Here is a 20,788-nt window from a genome sequence, read left to right as displayed (position 1 = left end):
GAGATTTGAAAAATGGGAATGAAGAGGGAGGGGGAGTGTCAGTATTACTGTTTGTCAAAAATTTCAGCTGAGCTATAAGTTGTTCTTTGCAGCCAGAAAATAGAATCTAGGAAATAGTAGTATTTATTCTTAGTTTAATTATATTTTTATTTCTATCTCACCTTTGTTTTTTGCAACTTATTTGTAACTTGGCCAGATGTTGGTGAAATCTGTGGGCCAAACAATAGCAGCAGTGATTCTGTCAGTGGAGGGTATGGAAAACCCCCAAACAATGTCATAATTCTAGATCTAAAAGTAAAGATTTCCCCTGTCTATTTGTGTCCAACCCTGTTATGTAATGGGTTCTTCGCGCAGGAAAGGAGACAAGGCAAGTGAGTTCAACAAAGCTGATGGTTTATTGCTTGCAGGATCTGAACTGAGAATTGGGCTGCAACTAGCAGCAATTTATAGCCTAGCCCCTAGGCGACAGCCAATAGGTTTAAAGCAACCATTGCTGCCTAGGGACAGCCAATAGCAGCACTGGAGACCTGGAGTCTGGGTTGCTGGAGAGCCGTTAGCTGCTCCAGCTAACCACGTGGTATTAAAATTGAGCCCAGTACATAACAGCCCTCCCCTCTTAGATCAGACAACATCAAAGCAATAGTTGGCCTTAATACAATTAATAAGACTTAACATCATAGCAACCTTAAATAAAAAAAATACTATTTACAAGGATTAACATTATAGCATCTGAATAAGCTTTCACTGACAGCACACTAGACAGTTATCATAGCATCTGAATGATCTCTGGAGGGCTCGGGACAGGGGATATTCCTCTGTCCTAGTCCTAGTCGCCCTCAGCGGCTTTCGATACCATCGACCATGGTATCCTGCTGCGGCGCCTCAGGGGATTGGGAGTGGGAGGCACGGTTCTTCAGTGGTTCTCCTCCTATCTCCTGGGACGCTTGCAGTCGGTGTTGGCAGGGGGGCAGAGGTCGACCGCGAGGCCTCTCGTTTGTGGAGTTCCTCAGGGGTCGGTCCTCTCGCCTCTCCTGTTCAACATCTACATGAAACCGCTGGGTGAGATCATTCGTGGTTTTGGAGTTGGGTATCATCAGCATACTAAATAAATAAATAAATAAATAAATAAATAGGCTTTCATTGACAGTACACTAGACAGTTAACATTATAACTCCAGTTTTCAGTACAGCAACGAGTTACAGTACAGACAACATTATAGTCTTTATTTTACATCGTAATCAGCAAGATAAGAAGGAGGCTTGCATGCCCTTGTGGAACGCCACGGAGTTCCAGTCACTTTGTGGTCTACCAGCTTACCCATCGGGCCAGGTAGACCATTGTCCTTTGATGCACCTGAGTCAAAGGAATTAGAAGCTCTCTGGCTGGCCTCTCCAGGTTGGCCCACCCCAGAGTCAGACTGATCAGCAGAGTAGGCACAGCAGTTGTTGAAGTCTGGTTGGCTTGCTCCTTCAGGGGGTCCATGTTGCATTTCTGGACTCCTCTCTTCTATGCCCAGTTCCTCATTGGTTATGAAGGAAGAGTCTTGAGGGTCCATGTATGGACTGGCTTGACTGCAAGTTTGGGGACCTTGGAAGGAACTCATGATGCAGTTCTTGCTTAGTGGCCGTTCTGGAAACCATTTTCTGAGTTGATCAATGTGGCGTCTGACAACTCGCCCTCCCTCCAGCCCCACTTCATAAGACAGGGGCCCAGATGATTTGGTAATTTTACCAGGAACCCACAGATTCCCATGTCCATAGTTTTTGGCCCATACCCAATTGCCCATTTGCAGCCCCCTAGGGAGTTTTGGTCGAGAGGCTTCTGCTGCCACTCTATCTGGATGCAACCTGTCCAGTTTGGTGATCAGACGCCTCCCCCAACGCAGTTCTGCAGGACTTTTGCCTGTAGCAGTGCAGGGCATAGAATGCTGGCAGAGTAGAAAATCTGCCAATCTGTGATGCCAGTCACCTGTTACAATGCGCTTGAGTGATTCCTTCATTGTCCTCACCATACGTTCAGCTTGACCATTAGTGGATGGGTGAAAGGGGGCAGACGTTGCATGTCTGATAAGATTTGCTCTGAGGAAAGCCTGAAATTCAGCAGCAGTGAATTGGGCCCCATTGTCTGAAACTAAGACATCTGGCAACCTATGTGTGGCAAAGAGTTTTCTCAGCACCTGGATGGTCCTAGCAGTAGTCATCTTTGCAAATGGAATTGCTTCCAGCCATTTGGAGTGGCTGTTCACCACTATGAGAAAGAGCTGTCCCTGAAAGGGACTAGCGTAGTCTATGTGAATTCTAGACCAGGGAGTGTGAGTTTCCTCCCACCTGTGAACTGGGGCATGTGGCATCTCAGGCCTAGATTGCTGGCATGTATAACAACCATGTACCTCTGCCTCAATGTCCTTGTCAAGGCCAGGCCACCAAAGGTAGCTTCTTGCTAAAGCTTTCATTCTGACAATTGCTGGATGGCCCTCATGTAATGACTGTAAAACCTTGTCTCTCAGTGAAGAGGGGATTATGACTCTGTTTCCCCATAGGATGCACCCCTTGTGAGCTCATAGCTCATGTCTTCTGACAAAATAACTCTGAAACTAAGAGCCTGGGCTTTTATCCAACCACCCCGTGTGTACCCATGAAAGCACTCTACTAAGTGTTCTATCTGTACCTGTTTCTGCAGCAATGTCCCCAGCATGGAGGGGAAATTCAGGCAGGTCCTGTATGGACAGAATTCTGGCTGTAGGGGCTGGGTCTGGTTCCATTAGTGGCAGTGGGAGTCTGCTGAGGCCATCAGCATGGCCCATTTCTTTACCAGGTTTGTGAACCAATTTACAAGTGTATGCAGATAAGAAAATAGACCATCTCAGCATTCTTGGGGAAAGTATGTGGGGGGTTTGTTTGTCTGTTGTGAAAAGTCCCAGCAGAGGTTTGTGGTCTGTAAAGACCATGAAGTCCCTGCCATATAAATAGTCATGGAATTTTTCTTATTCCAGCAACAATGGCTAGGGCCTCTTTGTCAATTTGAGCATAGTTACGCTCAGCAGAGGACAGTGTCCTTGAATAAAATGCTATAGGGACCTGTGTTCCATTCTTTTCTAAATGACTCAAAACTGCCCCCACCCCGTAAGGAGATGCATCACATGCTAAACAGACTGGTTCAGACTCTCTAAAATGAGTTACAGTGGATTTATCTGACAAGAGTGCCTTTAAGTCCTGGAAGCTTTTTTCATGAATGCCGGTCCATTTCCATGGAGCTTTTTTATCTAAGAGCCTGTGAAGAGGCTCTGCCAATGCGGCCTTGTTAGGCAGAAAGGCATGGTAGAAATTGAGGAGGCCCAAGAATGCTTGTAGCTCTCCTTTGGATTTAGGACTATGAGCCATTTTAATGGCCTTCACTTTGGATTCAGCAGGGTGAATACTGTTAGCATCAATTCGAAATCCCAGAAATTCTGTTGAAGGGACCCCAATACTACATTTGTTCTTTTTAAATTTGAGGCCTGCTTCGTGAAGCTTCTGTAGGACAGCCCTGAGCCTGCTGGCTAACACTTCTGTAGATTCTCCAGCAATAAGAACATCATCAAAATAAGGGCAGACACCCTGAATGCCTTTAAGTGTGCTCTCCGTGATCCCCTGGAAAATGCCTGGAGCTATGCTGACTCCAAATTGTAAACGCTTAACCTTGAAAGCCCCCCTGTGAGTCACGATCGTCTGAGCCTCAGCTGTGGCCTCATCAACTGGCAATTGCTGATAGGCCTGTGCTAAATCTAATTTAGCGAAAATAGTACCCCCTTGCAAGGAAGCTAAAATTTGGTTGACCACTGGGACAGGGTAAGCGTGTTGCTTAAGGGCTTTATTAATTGTACATTTATAGTCTGCACATATCCTAATTTCCCCGTTGGCCTTAAGCGGGGTGACTATAGGAGTTTCCCACTCCCCACCATCAACTGGTTGTAAAACGCCCTGTTCTACAAGCTTGTCTATTTCTGAGTCAATTTTATGTTTGAGGGCAAAAGGGACCCTTCGTGCCTTAACCTTAATGGGAACTATGTTGGGGTCTAGCTTGAATGAGATAAGCGGGCCTGTGTATGTTCCTAGGGCTGAATCAGAAACATCTGCAAAGTCCTCGCAAACTGATGAAAGGTTTGCAGCTTGTGTCTGATTGATACCAGTAATCTGAATGCCTAAGGCATCAAACCAATCAAGTCCAATGAGACTTGTTCTCTGGCCCCCTACTACTATGACATCCAGGTGCCCATAAAACCCCTTAAATTTTACAGTCATGGTGGCTTCTCCCTTAACTTTAACTTGAGCATTTTGAAAGTCAGTTAAAATTATGTCTGAGGGCCTCAGCTTGGCCCATTTGTTACTGCACCTGCACACAAAATTGAAGGTGTCCTGGGAAATAATGGAGACAGCAGAGCCAGAGTCCAACTCCATTTTACATGGGACTCCTTGTAGCTCTACCAGCAGTTTGAGTTTAGATTTGAGGGGGCATCAGGCCCCAGTGCGGCACATGCTTCTACGGCTTCTGCAAAACCCCACACTAAATGGACCTTGGGCCCTGGTACCTCTCCTGGTTGGACCTTCCGACTGGTGTTTGGGTGGCTGGTCCCTCTGGCGAGCTCTGCAGACCGCTGCAATTTGGCCTGACAATGTGGCTGACCGGAATCTGCAATCGGCACGAAAATGGTTGCTGCCGCACCCTTTACATCTAGGTAAGAGAACTGCCTTGTAAGTGTTCTCTTGCTGTTTTCTGCTGTGTTGCTGTGCATCGGTTTGCTTGTGAAGCTTGTTGACTTCAGGATCTTCTTCCTCCGAAGATTCCTCTAAGCGCTTGGTGTCCTCGTGGTGGACTGTTTTTTCATGTTTCGTCATTTGGGTGGGCTGGACTGTTTGGACTGCACCCCTGGTGGCCTCGTCTGCCATAACTTCATCTTGAGCTTCTGAAAATGTTAATTTCGGTCTGGCAAAAAGTCTTTATTGGAGCATTTGGTTCCACAGGCTGCAGATGAGCCGGTCTCGCAGTCGCTCCTCAAGGTTCGAAAATTTACAGAGGCATGCGGCCTGCCTCAAGGCTACGATAAATTCTGATGCTGTTTTGCCGGGTTGCTGTACTTGCTGATCAAACGTGAAGCGCCAGGCAATCTCTGACATCTTTGACTGAAAATGTTCTCCCAGCTTCTTCTTGAGGTCCATGTAGGAAATCAACTCTAGCGGTGTCGGAGTGAAAAGGTTTTCGGCCAGGTCAAAGGTGGCTGGGCCGCACACGCAGAACAACGTGGCAGCCTTCAGCCCCTCTTCTGCGATTTGGTTTGCCCAGAGGTAGTTTTCTACCTGGGACAAGTAGGAAGGCCATCCCTCTGGGTGCTTGACATCGAATTCATGAAGTCTTCCAACCTTCGGCATTCTGTCTTCGGCTGGTTCCGGCGGTTTGCGATCCTGCTTCCCAAGGCCCAGGGAATGAATCCACTGAGCACGTGGTCGCTAGTGTGGCTTGCTAGCCGACCATGGGGGGGGGATGCCTTTTCCCTCCAGGCGTGAGCTGCATCTCCCCTAGTGGACTTCAGCTCTTTTTGGGAAGCAGGATCCCACCTTTGTTGCCAGTGTTATGTAGCGGGTTCTTCGTGCAGGAAAGGAGGCAAGGCAAGTGAGTTCAACAAAGCTCATGGTTTATTTCTTGCAGGATCTGAACTGAGAATTGGGCTGCAACTAGCAGCAATTTATAGCTCTTTCAGCCGTCTCCTGCAGCTCCCAGTCCTCTGCCATGTGCAGTCCCCCCCAAAAAAAAAGTAGGACCAAAAAAGTTCAACCAATCAATTCAAATATGCAGGATAGGTGCATATCTCACCTTGGCTCCACTCTTCAGTCAAACCCTGTTCTGCGCATGTGCGCATGTACGTGCATGTGCACACATTTTTTGCGGCTCCCAGTTTTTCCTTTTGTGAGGGAACCGGTTCCGAGCGGCTCTTTCACTGTTTCAGGTTGCTGACCCCTGGCCTAGCCCATAGGCAGCAGCCAGTAGGTTTAAAGCAACCATTGCTGCCTAGGGACAGCCAATAGCAGCACTGGAGACCTGGAGTCTGGGTTGCTGGAGAGCCGTTAGCTGCTCCAGCTAACCACGTGGTATTACAATTGAGCCCAATACATAACAGTGCCCATCTCTGTTTCTTAGCTGAGGGAGCTAGCATTGTCCAAAAACATTGTGGCCAGCATGATTATACACCAAGGCACAGGGAATGCTGTTAACTTCTCACCAAAGTGGTACTTATTTATCTACTTGGATTTGCATGCTTTTGAACTGCTAGGTGGGCAGGAGCTGAGGCAAGTAACGGGAGCTCACCCCGTAGCATGGCCTTTGGTTGTTGAACCCAGGTGCCAGCTTTCCAGCTGACAAGCTCAGTGTCTTTTACTGTAGCTGGGAATATACATGAGATGTGTTGGAATGGGATTTTATGGCTTCTGTGAGGTGTGTAAATCCACCACACACAACCTTCCTAGTGCCTCCTCATATCTCCTGAGAGATTCTGCCTTGTTCATGCTGCCACCAGCCACTTTCCCCCAAAGAATCCCTTTGCTGTCATTTACTCAGGAGAAGGCAAGAGGCAATTTTTCCTATTGGCTCAATTGGAAGGGGAAAATATGTTAAAAGCTTCCCCCAGAGCAAACATCACCAATTCATTAAGAATACAAGCCTTTATTGTGAAAATCAAGAACTAGGAGAAAGGCAAAATAAAATAAATAAAATAAATGGGCAAGGACTTGTGGAAAGTAATTTCAGTTACTACTCCTGTAGCCAGATTTCTTTCCTCACTTCACATACACGTGTCCCAAAATTTAAATCAAAACCCATAAAACAAGAGAAATTAAAATGGAGATCTGCATCAACTTTTATTGGTCCCTTACCTTGTCATATAATTCCCTTGTCATTTCAGTCTTGATCTGTTTGGGGTCAAGCTCTTTTATTATACCTGGCTTTTGAAAGAAAGAAAAAGTATCAAATTTATTTTCTGGGTTTTGAATGCTTCTCAGCTTATTTTTTCTTAAGTATTTCAATATCAAAGCTTTTTAGAATGCAAGGTCTCCCCTTTCACTACATTAAATAAACTACATTAAATAAACTCAAGGTAATTGTTTCTGCTCACCTCCCTAAAAGATCCTGATTCTCTATTGGGACAGGATCCTTCATATTTAAGTCCATAGCTAAACCCATCATATTAAAGATTCCTATATTTCATATTTTCCAAGGTTGCAAATAGATAAATATCAATTACAGATAATTCTCAACTTTCAATGGCACTGAAAAAATGACTTATGACCCTTTTTCACATTTAAGACTGTTGCAGCATCCCCGTGGTCACATTATCAAAATTTGGACCCTTGGAAACTGGTTCATATTTATGACAGTTGCAGCGTCCCAGATTCATGTGATCATCTCTTGTGACCTTCTGATAAGCAAAGTCAATGAGGAAGCCACTTAACAACAGTAGCGATTCACTTTACAGCTGTGGCAAGAAAGATTATAAAATGGGGCCAAACTCACTTAACTGTTCTTGTTTAGCAATGGAAATTTTGGGCCCAGTTATGGTTTTAAGTCGAGGACTACACATTCTACTCATGTATGCAAGAAATCCATAGGCCAGTTCATCCTTTTGATACTGAATCATCTGGGTAGGTGATTAACTGGAGACAGAGCATCTAGAAATCATTTCTGTGGGTAAGCCTTCTTTGTGGCCTGTCTTTAAATGTCCTGCTTGATTTTTCTTTCAAGAAATGCAACTTAGAACAGCAACAGCACAACTTTACCATCCTCTTTCAGTCATGTGGATATGAAGAGTGAGCCTTGCTCTTTTCTGGATTGTTCTTTGTACTTTAAACCAAAAAGAAAAGGGAAAAACCCACCCCATACGCTATTCCCAGTAGTATAATTCCAGGCTCATGTAGCCTGATGGGCAATTTAAATGTATATAGAAATCATCCTTCCAGGCACATCACTTTGAATACTGTCTGACACCATTCATAACATCTGTGTCACATCAACTGTGGAGCTCCGGGAAAACCTGACACTAGGAATCTGATTTTAAGGCATCTCTGGGATTTCCCTCTTCCTCTCTGAGAGTCATTTGGAGTGGTATTCTTGACAATAATTCATCACTGTTATTTTAATCAGGGATTTAAAGAGAACTGACAAAATAACCCAGGATTCTCTCCCCAAAACAGGCCTTCATCAAGTGAAAAGCGAATCATATTTACACAGACACCCATATACATGTTATGAAACAATTATATTTGTTTAACAGATATATATGCTATCCAATCCCAACTGGTTTGGGCACTTTACAGAAAATGCTATATAATAGAATAATAAAATCCAATATTTTATTTAAAGTCACAAAGATCAGCATTATAATCAAAATAAAAAGTGTTAATTTTGATTCCTCTCCTAAACTATAATGAGGGAATCTGCTTTATAGCTTTATACCATGATGGGGGGCCCACCTGTGTAAGATGTTAAACAGAATATAAGTTTTAAAAAAGGCAGAGTTCCCCTTGATACAAGCAAGATTTCTTGTGACTTCAGGGACATACCTATGCAGTTTTCCTGACAACAATACTATGTGATTTGTCATTGCCTTCTTCCACAATGTTTTTTTTAACAAACCTAAGCCTTGTTATTAGCCTGCTGAACTTCAACATTGCAACTGCATCAATGATGGGATTGTAATTCAAATAACCAAGGAGGCAGCTGAGCAGTTGTACAAGGAGGATAATCTGTGATGGAATGTAGTGGGCTGAATTCCCAGGAGGGAAGGGATGTATTCCAGAAAAGGCAAGTCAGTTCCTTGTGTGAGAGAAAGAGAGCAAAGACAGCCCCTCTCTAATAGTTCTCGGAGTATATGCTTGATGTAGATAATAGGGTGTTTCAGTTTGGCAGGATTTTGTCTGTGGAACAATAAAGAAACCTTCTTTGAAGAATCACCATGTGTCATTCTTGGTTTTGGTGGCCTGTTAAAAATACAGGTGTGGTAAGATCTTGCCTAATGCCAATGATGAGTGGAGCCACAGATCTATAGAGCCTAGTTTGAGCTGCAGTCATAATAGACAAGAGGGAAGACCAGAAGGAAGTAGGCAATGGTGTGCAGGTTCAGGAACACAGAGCAAGGTAGTAACCAAGAAACAAGAGTGGTTTGTGTCAGACTAGGACAGGGGTAGGCAACCTTGGCTCTTTTATGATTTGTGGACTTCAACTCCCAGAATTCTGGGAGTTGAAGTCCACAAGTCATAAAAGAGTCAAGGTTGCCTACCCCTGTGCTAGGATTTGAACATTAGAGTTCCACACTATCAGATTAGCATTGTTGACCTTCAGAATTGGTGTTACATATTGGGATTAGGTGCTTTGCTAGGATTTGGCCTCTCACTTTATGAATCTACCCTCATCTGTTCTGCCCATTGTCTCCCTGGTCTGTTTCATGTGATTGATTACATGTTGCCTCCAGAAGCTTATAGCTTGCCAGATCAATCCCTTCAACATCTGTCTCAGAGGACTTGGAAAAGACCATAACAGGCCCTCTGTTTCACCATTACATTCATGGGTATTGAAACTGGGCACATTTTGGTGACCTTCTCCAATTAGTGTATCTATACATTTTCCCTCAACTTCAAGCTTCATTTCCTTTTTTGCTTTAAAGATGAGATGGCTCCAGATTTGGTGCCCTGATTACAAGAAAGATGCTGGCAAGCAGAGATGACTATATTGTGCAGAAAATTGGCACTGCTAGGGAGGAACTGGGTGGGCAAAGAGTGACGGGCTAATAATTTTTATTAAACCCACCAACATACTAAATAATGAATAGTTTTCAACCCTGGAAAAATATTATTTAGCCAGATGAGGACATCAATAATAGTTCAACTGAGGTTATTGTTTTTAGTGTTCCTTACTGGGGTAGCTGCATTGAAGTCCTTTGTATTCAATATACAGACATGCAATAACTAATATCCAATATCCGAGACATCTCAAGGTAGTTCTTTGAGGATGGTTTGACTGAGTTTGTATCACTGAACTCTACACATAGCAATGTATGTTAGAACTCTGAGTCAGTAAGAAGAGAGAAAACCTGGCTAACTTTCTGTTGTCATTAATCTCACTTAAGTAAAAAATCATCAAAATTTGATGATGTTACTCCTGCATGTGTCTTAATTTTATCAAGTTCATAATACAATATATGCAGCATTATGTTTCACACTTGCTTGAATTAACATGCCTCTTACATTAATTGTAGATGTATAAATACAGGACATCCTTAACTTACAATATTTCATTTAGTAACCATTTGAAGTTGCAATGGCACTGAAAAAAGTGACATATGAGCAGTTTCCACACTTATGACTGTTGCAGCATCCCCGTGGTCACATGATCAAAATTCAGACACTTGGGAACTGACTCATATTTATGACAGTTGCAGTGTCTCAGATCAGGTGATCACCTTTTGCAACCTTCTGACAAGCAAAGTCAGTGAGGAAGCCAGATTCATTTAATAACTGTATTACGAACTTAACCACCACAATGATTCACTTAACAATTCTAGCAAGAAAGGTCATAAAGTGGGGCAAAACTCACTTAACAACTGTCTCACTTAGCAACAGAAATTTTGGGCTCAGTTTTGGTCATAAGTCGATGATTACCTGTACTGTAAGCTATGAATTTCATCAAGTCTTGGGAAACTGGAACTTGAAGGTATGTTCAAAGCTGTTATTGTCGTTTTTTATATTCAGTAAATATTGATTTCACCTGAGCAATCGCTCCCTCTCTCTGCTTTTTTTTTTAAAAGTAGTGCTTCTCCTCACATTCCCACAGCATTTCTGTAATTCTGGTGACTGGAGATAAAAGAGGTTGTTTGGAGATGGAAAGGATCCTAGTGTAGCATCTTCATTCAAAGGCTTTTAAATGTCTTCAAAATGACCTTATGGTATTCCTCCAGATAACAACATGAGCTATACAGATCAGAGTTCTCTTTCTATAATGCCAAATTCTTTGTTGCAATCATAAATAATAGGCCATCAAAACATATCTCCTGTGATGGGGTCAAAGTAGGTTGACCTTCTCTCTATTAAAAATGAACTTAGCACTTCTAACTTGGTAAAGAAACATGTTTTAAAATAGTTAGCTCTATTTCTACACTTAAGAAAGGAAGACCAAGGACCTATTCACATTTACGGAACATCTTTGTCACTGTCTGTTTATTGGTCTCTTGGTCTCTCTTCTCTTTAAGACTTGTGGAAATCTCAGGGATTAGTTATTTATGGGACTGCCTTTCTCCAATTATTTCTGCCTATCCTTTAGATCAAGCTGGGTGGACATGTTCTGAATTCCACTGAGTATATACTGCTGTCCTTATGGGATCTTGTGGCCATGTCCAGACCTTCAGGGAACACTATCTCTCTGCCCTTTTGGAGATATGACATTTCTTGTTCTTCTTTTACCATCCTTAAAAAAAAAGCTCTAAAAATGGATTTTCATACATGCCAGAGGCCAGAGATTTGTGATCCTGACCGATGGAGGATAGATGATTGCTATTTATATGTATTCTCCTGCTTTTATATTGTTTTTATGTTCTCTAATGCTGTGTGTCTTTGAATTTGGTGACCTATAAATCTCAATAAATAATAAAGGTATTTTATTATTTATTTTGGGAAGTGTACCATATATCTATTACTTGCCTTATGCTGCTATGAGAACTGCTTGGCGACTCTGCTTAAGAAAGGAATCTGTAGCAATAAGTCTAATAAATAATCTTTCTCTCTTCATTTTGATACATAGCACAGCAAAATTCTCTACCCACTGTACAAACCTCTCCTCCCTTCACATACCTCAAACTATAATTATGACCTTTGGGGCTTTTAGAAAGATTTTTAAAAAATTATATATTGTAAAACTGGGAGAAGGACTCTCTGATCTTAAATTAAATGTTAACGCACAATGAAATTTTGTCACTTACACAATGGCACATAATTTTAATCAATCATCAATCAAATATGCCACTTAGGTCAGCATTTGTTGCTTCCTTATTTTACTTAACAATAACAATCACTTCATTTTTTTCCCTTTAGCTTCATTTGTACATTCAATGTCCTTTCCTTATTTCTATCACACACTGGAATTCTTCAGTTCTGCATATGCTCAGAGAACGCTCTGCATGTTTATCCTTTTACAAAAAGTGTTTTTCTGAATGTCTTCCTAGTTCCATAAGGGACTTTTTTTTGCTGTTGCTATTTGAAATCAGCCACAATGGTGTTGTACCTAGTAGTGAACAATTGCCTTTCAGCCTGTGATGAGAGCCCCAGCCAAGCATCAGGCAGGCACCAGCAAGTCTTTCCATATTAAGATCTGTAGGGCATATATGACAGCTGGAGAGAATGATTGTCTCCTTGGGGACTCTGGTGTCCCCAAACAGTTGCTTTAAATATTTATTTATATACAGTACTTATAACTTTCCCCAATCCCAAAAGAGTCAAGATAACATGCAACATCAAACAAAAAAAGGGGGAGGGAATCCATAATAATATGTAACTAATAAAAATCAATATCCAAATGCAACAAGCAATCCCCAAAGATGGAGGCCCACAATCTGTCAGTTGGGATCAAAGGCATGTTGGCTTTGACTCGTTTGAGGAATTGCAGTGAGGTGGGGGTCATGAGTATTTCTGGTAATAGACACTGGGTTGATTCCCATGGGAGAATCAGACACAGTATTTCCATTGATTTACTTCCGTCTCTCTAAGTTTGCCTCCCTTCTGACTTAGCAATCAAAATGTCAAGGTATGCCTTTTTTCTTTTTCCCTGAATATTTTCTTTTGGTTCTATGTACTTACTTTTTTGGAAACTCATCTCTGCACTGCGTGTGCACAATGTTAATAGTAAATTGCTAATAGTAAAGCAATACTTAAATTTAACTCAAGTTGTCAGGATTTTAAAGATATTAATGAAAGGTTTAAGTGTGGCTTATTACCCATGAGAATCACGAAATACTATGCAAACTATCTTATATTTGTACAATTGCTTCTCTCCCCAACGGAGCACTTCTACCTTTGAGGGGAAGAAGAGCACTAGCTCTCCAACAGATAATTAAGTCAAATGAACAAATCAAGAAGATGCCATCATGCTTTTCAGTGTTGACGTTTTGAGCAAGACTGTGCACTACGTTTATGCAAGACAGCCACAATTGCCTCAATGAAGTGCTTTAAGCTGCCACAGTCGTACTACTTCCCATGTCAAAAAGCTTTACATGACCTTGAAGCTTTGTCCAGTAGTTCCATTAGTTTGAAAAGGTTTTTCAGCACATGTTGTTCCGTTTCAGCAGAAGGACTCAAAATTGCATAGCTCTATTTCATAGAGAAGAGATGACTTAGACAGATTCCATAATTGCCTAATTCTACTTTGGCCTGAATCCAAAATGAGGTTTGGAAACGGCCTTCTTATCATGACTACTGTGGGACTGTTGTATTTCAGGAAGAACAATTTTGGACTAGAGAATTTACCTTGTTCCAACAAACTTGCTGAATTGAATTCACTGTGTAATGTCCAGATACTCAGCTTTGCAAGAAACCACCCCATAACACAAAATAAGCTGTGTCCTCTTCAGAAGGGCCAGGACACACTGCAGCACCACAGCACTAAGAAAAGCAGAAGAAAAACAGCTGCTTGATGTCTTTCTCCATAATGGCTATCTTAAAAACTTTGTATTCTGACACACAGCACCCAAACCACCACATACCACATAGCTGACAGCCACACAAAAACCCTACCATACACAAGGGGTTGCCAAAATGGCAGCCAGAATTCTCCAAGCCCTAGGAATAGTGATAGCCCACAAACCCACAGCCATACTCTGCCAGGAATTATCTAGAACCCAAAGACAAGACCCAGAAGGATGAAAGAAGCAATGTCATCTACAAAATCATCTGTAACAATTGCAACCACTTCTACGTGGAACAAACATCACGTCAGGTAAAAACCAGGAACCACAAACACTGGCTAGCGGTCAAATGCCACAATCCCACATCCCTAATCGCTTCCCATACTGACACTAAATAACACCAATCTAATGGGAGCAATACTAAAATCGTCCATGCTGCCACTCGCCACACTCAGGACTTCATCAAAGCCTGGCACTCCAGAAGCAATTCCATCAACAGACATATTGATCTACAACCAGCATATGAACCCTTCAGAATCCAAATCAGGCCATCCGGATACAGCACCAACCTTTAAGCCCCTCTCCACCCCTCCAGCAACTCACCTTCCAATGATCCTGACCTGATATAATCTCCCCACCATTACTAGCCTCCCACTGATGACTCACTGATGACCGAGTAATTCATGCCCTCCAATGACCCTTATCTGAAGTACTTCCCCATCACAAGCATCTCTCTGATGACTCACACCTGGCCCATCATAAGACCCTCACTTGTCACTCCCACACCTGAAGCGCTTACATAAGTAGAATACTGACACAGACTTCCACTCAACACCACTGAAGATGTTACTGTATTTCCCCAAAAGTAAGGCCTACCCCGAAAATAAGACCTAACTTGATTTTTTTCAGGGTGGGCCTAATATAAGCCCTATCCCAAAATAAGACCTAGTTTTGGGGTGAGGCACAAACCTAAAAATCAAACTAGGGTAGGGGTAGGGGATGGAGTTGCCCCACGCGCCGCACACCCACAGCCAGGCCTGTCCTCGCTGGCTCACTTCTTCTGCTGCCTATTCTGCAGCCAGGCCTGCATTTCTCAGTCACAGGCCTTTCTGGAAGGCCACTACAGGCAAGAACCGAGCTATGGATTAAATCCATTGCTCAGTTCTCGGCTGAATAGGCTTTCCGGAAAGGCCTGACTGCGAAAGGCAGCTGCAGAATGAAGCTGCTCCTTTGGCTGCAGAAGAAGTGGACCAGCTGGGCAGGCTGTCAGTGCAGGAGGTGAGTATAAAAGACATCCCACAAAAATAAGACCTAGTGTCTCTTTTGGAGGCAAAAAAAGAAAAAAAAACGGTCTTATTTTGGGGAAATAATAGCCTGGTACTGAAACGTTCAGAAACCAACCCTCAAGCTCGGAGAATGAAACTTCACCTTCAGAGTTTTTATTGTTTAAAAATAAAATGGATTCTTTTACAGATCAAAGTGTAGTTTGGGGAAATTTATATTTTAAGGATGAATAGTTTAGAAGAAGAATAGTAGTTTACTAAACAGTATAAGCTGAACACTCATTCCCTTCAGCACATTCTCTTAAGCAGAACACTTTTTAGGTATGATAACAGTTGGCATCAATTACCCTGTTGTCCTCTGGTTTTTCTTTTAACTTCCACACTGCATAGTTTAACTTTTAAATATGTTGGATGAAATTTGCTGATGAGCTCAATTTTGCAATGCAGTCTATTATATTTTAGATTTGTTAACTATGGCAACCAAAGTCTTGAAACTTGTCCACAACCAAACCTGATTAACGTGTACACAGTTAATCAAAACATAGTAAGCATCAGATTGGTAGACCTCTAAATTTTATTTATTCATTGTGAACAAATGCAGAGTCAGTCTTTCTGGCAGGCAGACTACACATTTAGTTATGCTCTTCACAACAGACCCATTCCCAAATAGAAAACCAGCAATAGACATTTTAAATGTTAGCTTGCTTTTTTACAATAATAGCTACAGCTAAAAAAGATAAAAAGCAAGCAGTTCACATTGATTTCATTACTCATTTTTATGCTGAGCTGAAGCAATACCTTGGACAAACTAAATAGTTAATTTTGACTGTTGTGATAAATACGTTTTCACACTAATCTCTTGAATTCTGAAAATTAATATTTTATCAATAGCCTTACTTCAGCAAACATAATAATACTATGTGCCAGGTCCCTGCAGCCAGAAAACCATATGGCAGACTGAAGCAGTTTGAAATATTGCATTAAATCTATCTAAAGATATGTTTGCGCCTTAAGGAAGCTTTCCTTTTAGATGAAGGAGATGATTTGTCTATAATTCTTATAAATGGATGGCTGAAAGCTTCTAATGTTAGCAGTGATATTCTAAAAATGAGTTAAATATGCATGGGTTAAATTATCCCACATTCCAAAATTATGAAAGATTTGAATATCTGCTGTATTTAGTAGATAAAAGTGTCACTCAGTTCCTGCTAAAGAACCTTGTGTGTCTATTCATGAATCTTTCAAATGATTTATTAATAACACTAAGTTCTGGAATGTGTGATCTTTTATATAATATTACAGTCATGAATATGCAATATTAGCAGCCATATATCTGTTACCTGTTAAAATACCTTTATGTAATATATTAATTCTCCTTATGTACTACAAGTCCCATAAATCCTAGACAGACAAATAATCTCAACAGAAATTCTGTAATTACAACTTATCTGGAACGCAGTAGGTCAAAAATATCCCTGAAGATGATTCCCTCCTTATTGCTATGTTGCCTTGCTTTATGTATCTGGTTGTAACAATATCTTCCTTGTGTCTGCAGAAACACCTACAATTATTTCTTTGAAAACTTAAAACAAAGGGACAATAATGTATATTCTCTGCATTCAGCATTCTACTACAAATGATTTAGATCCCATCCCAAAACATAAAATTTCAAGTGAAAATACTTTGGGCTAAATCCAATGACCCCCATGAACAAAGATTTGCTCACAAAATACTAATTCTGATGAGAGGAAAAAGACACAATTTAAAAAATAACAAAGTTGGAAGGGACCTTGGAGGTCTTCTAGTCCAACCCCTTGCTCAAGCAGGAAAACGTATACCATTTCAGACAAGTGATTGTCTAATCTTTTCTTAAAAACCTCCAGTGGTGGAGCACCCAGAACTTCTGAAGGCAAGCTATTCCATTCCACTAATTAATTGTTATCACTGTCAGGAAATTTGTCCTTAGTTCTAGGTTGCTTCTCTCCTTGATTAGTTTCCATCCATTGCTTCTTGTCCTGCCTTCAGGTGCTTTGGAGAATAGGTTGACTCCCTCTTCTTTATGGCACCCCCTCAAATATTGAAACACTAGACATACCCAAATCCTGCAACTGTTCTTCATGTTTTACCTTCCAGCCCCCTAATCATCTTGATGCTCTTCTCTGCAGTCTTTCTAGAGTCTCAACATATTTTTTTTATATCATGACGACCAAAACTGGATGTAATACCTGTATTCCACATGTGGTCTTTCCAAGGCATTATAAAGTTATCCCTTCCTCCATGAAAAATTACCTCTCCAATTTTTGGTCACAGGAAGCAATACTTCTACTCTATTTTACATTACAAATATAAAGAATTAACTGTGATGTGATTTAGTGATTGATATCAGTTTCAGAAAACAGAATCTGTTCTTTGGTCTGAACCAAAATAGAGGGGGGGGAAAGCATTTTTTGCAGAAATGCAGAATTGATCTTAATGCATTTACTTTGATTTGATAATTTGATTGAAATTGTTAATCCAGTTAGTTAATTTAACTCAAAGAATTGTTCAAACAGCCAATCAATCTATGAATTGAAGCTTCACACAGACAGTCCAATTTTTTTCTGGCAAGAATCTACTGTAAGAAAGATGTGCAGTTTTGATTGTCACACTTAAAGAAGCAGATTGTTAAATTAAAGATCAACCAAAATAGATTTGGAGAAGTTGAGAAAACCTAAAATAAAAGCTTGGGGGACTTAGCTGTGTGTGTTTAGCTTTGAGAAGTTTGAAGGGAAATACAATTGTACTTTTCAAATACCTGAAAATAAAGATTTGTTCTTTATCATCCCAGAATGTGGCATGCAAAATAATTGGTTTAAGTTACAGGAACTTGAATGTTACACTGCCGTGTATGTTTGGCAGAAAAATGCCCTGCATAAAAGAAGTTCCATTAAAGTTAGCTCTATGTCAACTTCTTAAAGCAGCAGTTATTTTTTCCCTAGGCTATTTTTTTAAAAAAAAATACATAGTTGCCTTAAAGAGTTCCCGTGCTTCAATTTGCCAGCATACTGAAGCACTTCTTTGGATTAAGTTTGGAAGCCTACATAGTGGGTTACATATATATGTATACATCTACATCTACATCTACATTTACATATACACATACAACCGTTCATATATATTGGACAGGGATGTCACGGTTGATGGCCAACTCTAAGGCTGTTCAGAACAACATGAGAGGCCAGGAGAAGGAAGTTATTGTCAAATCTCAGCTTTACTTCTCTGTTTCTACTACTGCTTCTCTTCTACCAACTGATGGAATTTTTTTCATTGTTGAAGGGCTACTTGGCTTCAAAAGATTGATAAAAGAGATATATTTGTCTTTAGTGCTGAAAGGTGCAGGGAGAAACACTGAAAACTTGTTTTCAACTTTGCATGTGTCAAATACCATAGGGTCTTGACATTCCTATAGGAATCCATCTGAGTTGAAAATCATGTCACGAACAGCTGCCTTGACATGCACTTACTTCAGAACTAGCCTTTCCTACTGCAGTGCAGTTGGTAACAACTGCAGGTGATTTGAAAGTGGAAGTCTGGTGAAATTTAATGAGAGTTTGATCTAAGAATAGATGCTTTCTTTCCCCTAACAGTGCTTGTTATTTTTCCTGCTTAAGACTTAAAGATACATTCTTGTTAACCTCAGTGTATCAATCACATATCATCTCCCCTGAATCTCATGCTGTTGCATGTATCCACAGGGTTTTCTAGTTTCCTCTTAAAAGATTGTTTTGTTTTTCATTCTGTTTTGTTTTGTTGCTTGCCTCTCTTCCTATTCCATTTTTTTTTTTTTGCCTTTAGGGAATCCTCTCTTTGAGTATACCTCTTGCTTCATCTATTTCTTTGAGCTTGGGAATTTGCTGTGGACTCTCATCAATGGCACAAAAATGTAGAACATGGTCCTTGAGAATATGTTAAATTTCTTGGGAAGCAATTCTGATAGAATTTCCCCTCCAGGTGGAGCAGGTTGCTGCTTCTAAAAGAAAGGGACATGTAACATATAACAAGACCAAAGTCTTCATTAGAAAGAAAAGTCACCTCATTAAGGAAAGCTGGAAAAAAGAACTTAATGTGCCATTTTTCATTAGGGGGTCCCTCAAGGTGAAAAATGCTTTCAAACACTTCAGGGATATTTCCCGGGTTTCCATGGCAGTAACTGTCAGGGGAGGAAAGGCGTATTTACGTACACTGTTATTTTCCTATCATCTTTTAGTGCCCTGATCTGTATTTCTGAACACAATTTTTCAAAAGGGAACAGGCTAAGCAGAGCCAAAGGTCTTAAAATTAAGTTTAAATTCCCAGCAAATTTCAGAACAATCTGAGTTAAAAGGAGGGATTGAAACCCTCCCTTTCTTCAGATTTGCAAACTGAAAAAAAACAACCAACCAGCAGCTGATGAATTTCATTATCGCTGTCAGAGATCCTACAGAAGACAGTATGTGCTGGTTCTCAAACCCCTGAGAAGGAACAAGTTGAAGCTATATTAGTGATTTCTGGCATGGCTAGCACCTTTCATCCAGGAAGGAAATTCTTGTAAAAAATGTTAGTATTTTTTAAATTCTTTGTTCTGTTTAATTATTTTAGTTATTAGTCTGGGAAAATAAAGGTAAAAAAAATATAACAACAAAATAAGTTAATAATGGTGAGGATTCACCTTCTCTCATTCCACTTATGAATTCCCACTCCAAATTATCTTGGAATAATCAGACATTATTATTTCCTGATATTTTATGGTAGGCTTACTCAGCATAATACATTCCAGATGTATTGGGACTAAATATGCAGAATCTTCATCCAATTATTGGTCAAGCTGACTAGAGATTCTGACTATTTTAGGGTCTGCACATTTGAAGACCATCAGGTTGGGAAAGGTTAATTTAGAAGAAGGGGGGTGGGGAGTCTGCTTGAAACAGTTGATGCCAAAGCAGTGAGAGAGAAGAGCAATGAAATGGCAGAAATTGCTTGCATCCCTTTTGTTCATATTATCCAGTTTTGGATGAAACTATTTTTTTCAACAAGCTCTGTTTGGCTGGAAGGGCCCAACCCTCAACAAATGCAATTCTAAACTTGACTTTGAGGATTCTTTTTATTGATTTTTTTCATCCCTTCAAGTCAGTGTTGACTCCTGGTGATTGCTTGGATTAATTCCAGCAAATTTTTGGCAAGATTTTTTTCAGAAGCGATTTACCATTGCTTGTTTCCTAGGGCTGAAAGGGAGTGACTGGCCAAGGTCACTCGGCAGACTTTTTGCCAAAGCAGGACTAGAACTCATGGTCTCCCAGTTTTTAGCTTGGTTCCTTAACCACTACACCAAACTGATTCCATTTAAGAGTCAGTGGTTTTAAATGGTTTTAATTGCCTCTTAAGGTAAGGACTCATCCTTCTCCCATACTTTCAAGTCCAGCCCCCCAGATTTTACCCTGCACTCTGGAATACATTACTTTCAGTTTGACTTGCCTTAGGCCCTCCTATTCTTTTTGATAATTTAAAACCCGCTTTAATATCTATTTCATGTATATTGCATCCAAATATCATAAAATCCTTAGGCATTCTTTTCATTTATTTATTTTTTGCAGTACTATAGCCTACCCCATTCCCAAAAGACCTTGGGCAGTATACAACACTGACAGAAAGAAAGTCCAAACTATAATAATAAATAAGCAAATCAGAACAAGGTCAAAAACTCAAAAAAGGCAAAAGATGCATTCTCAAAGAAGCCCATAAGTATCCATAATTGGTCAGCTAGGACTGCAAATATGCTGCAATAAATGAATTTTAGAAT

This window comes from Vipera berus (assembly GCF_964194415.1).
Source record: "Vipera berus genome assembly, chromosome: 3".
Taxonomy (NCBI): Eukaryota; Metazoa; Chordata; class Lepidosauria; order Squamata; family Viperidae; genus Vipera; species Vipera berus.
The sequence above is the reverse complement of the archived record's forward strand: the minus strand, read 5'-3'. Positions refer to the sequence as shown.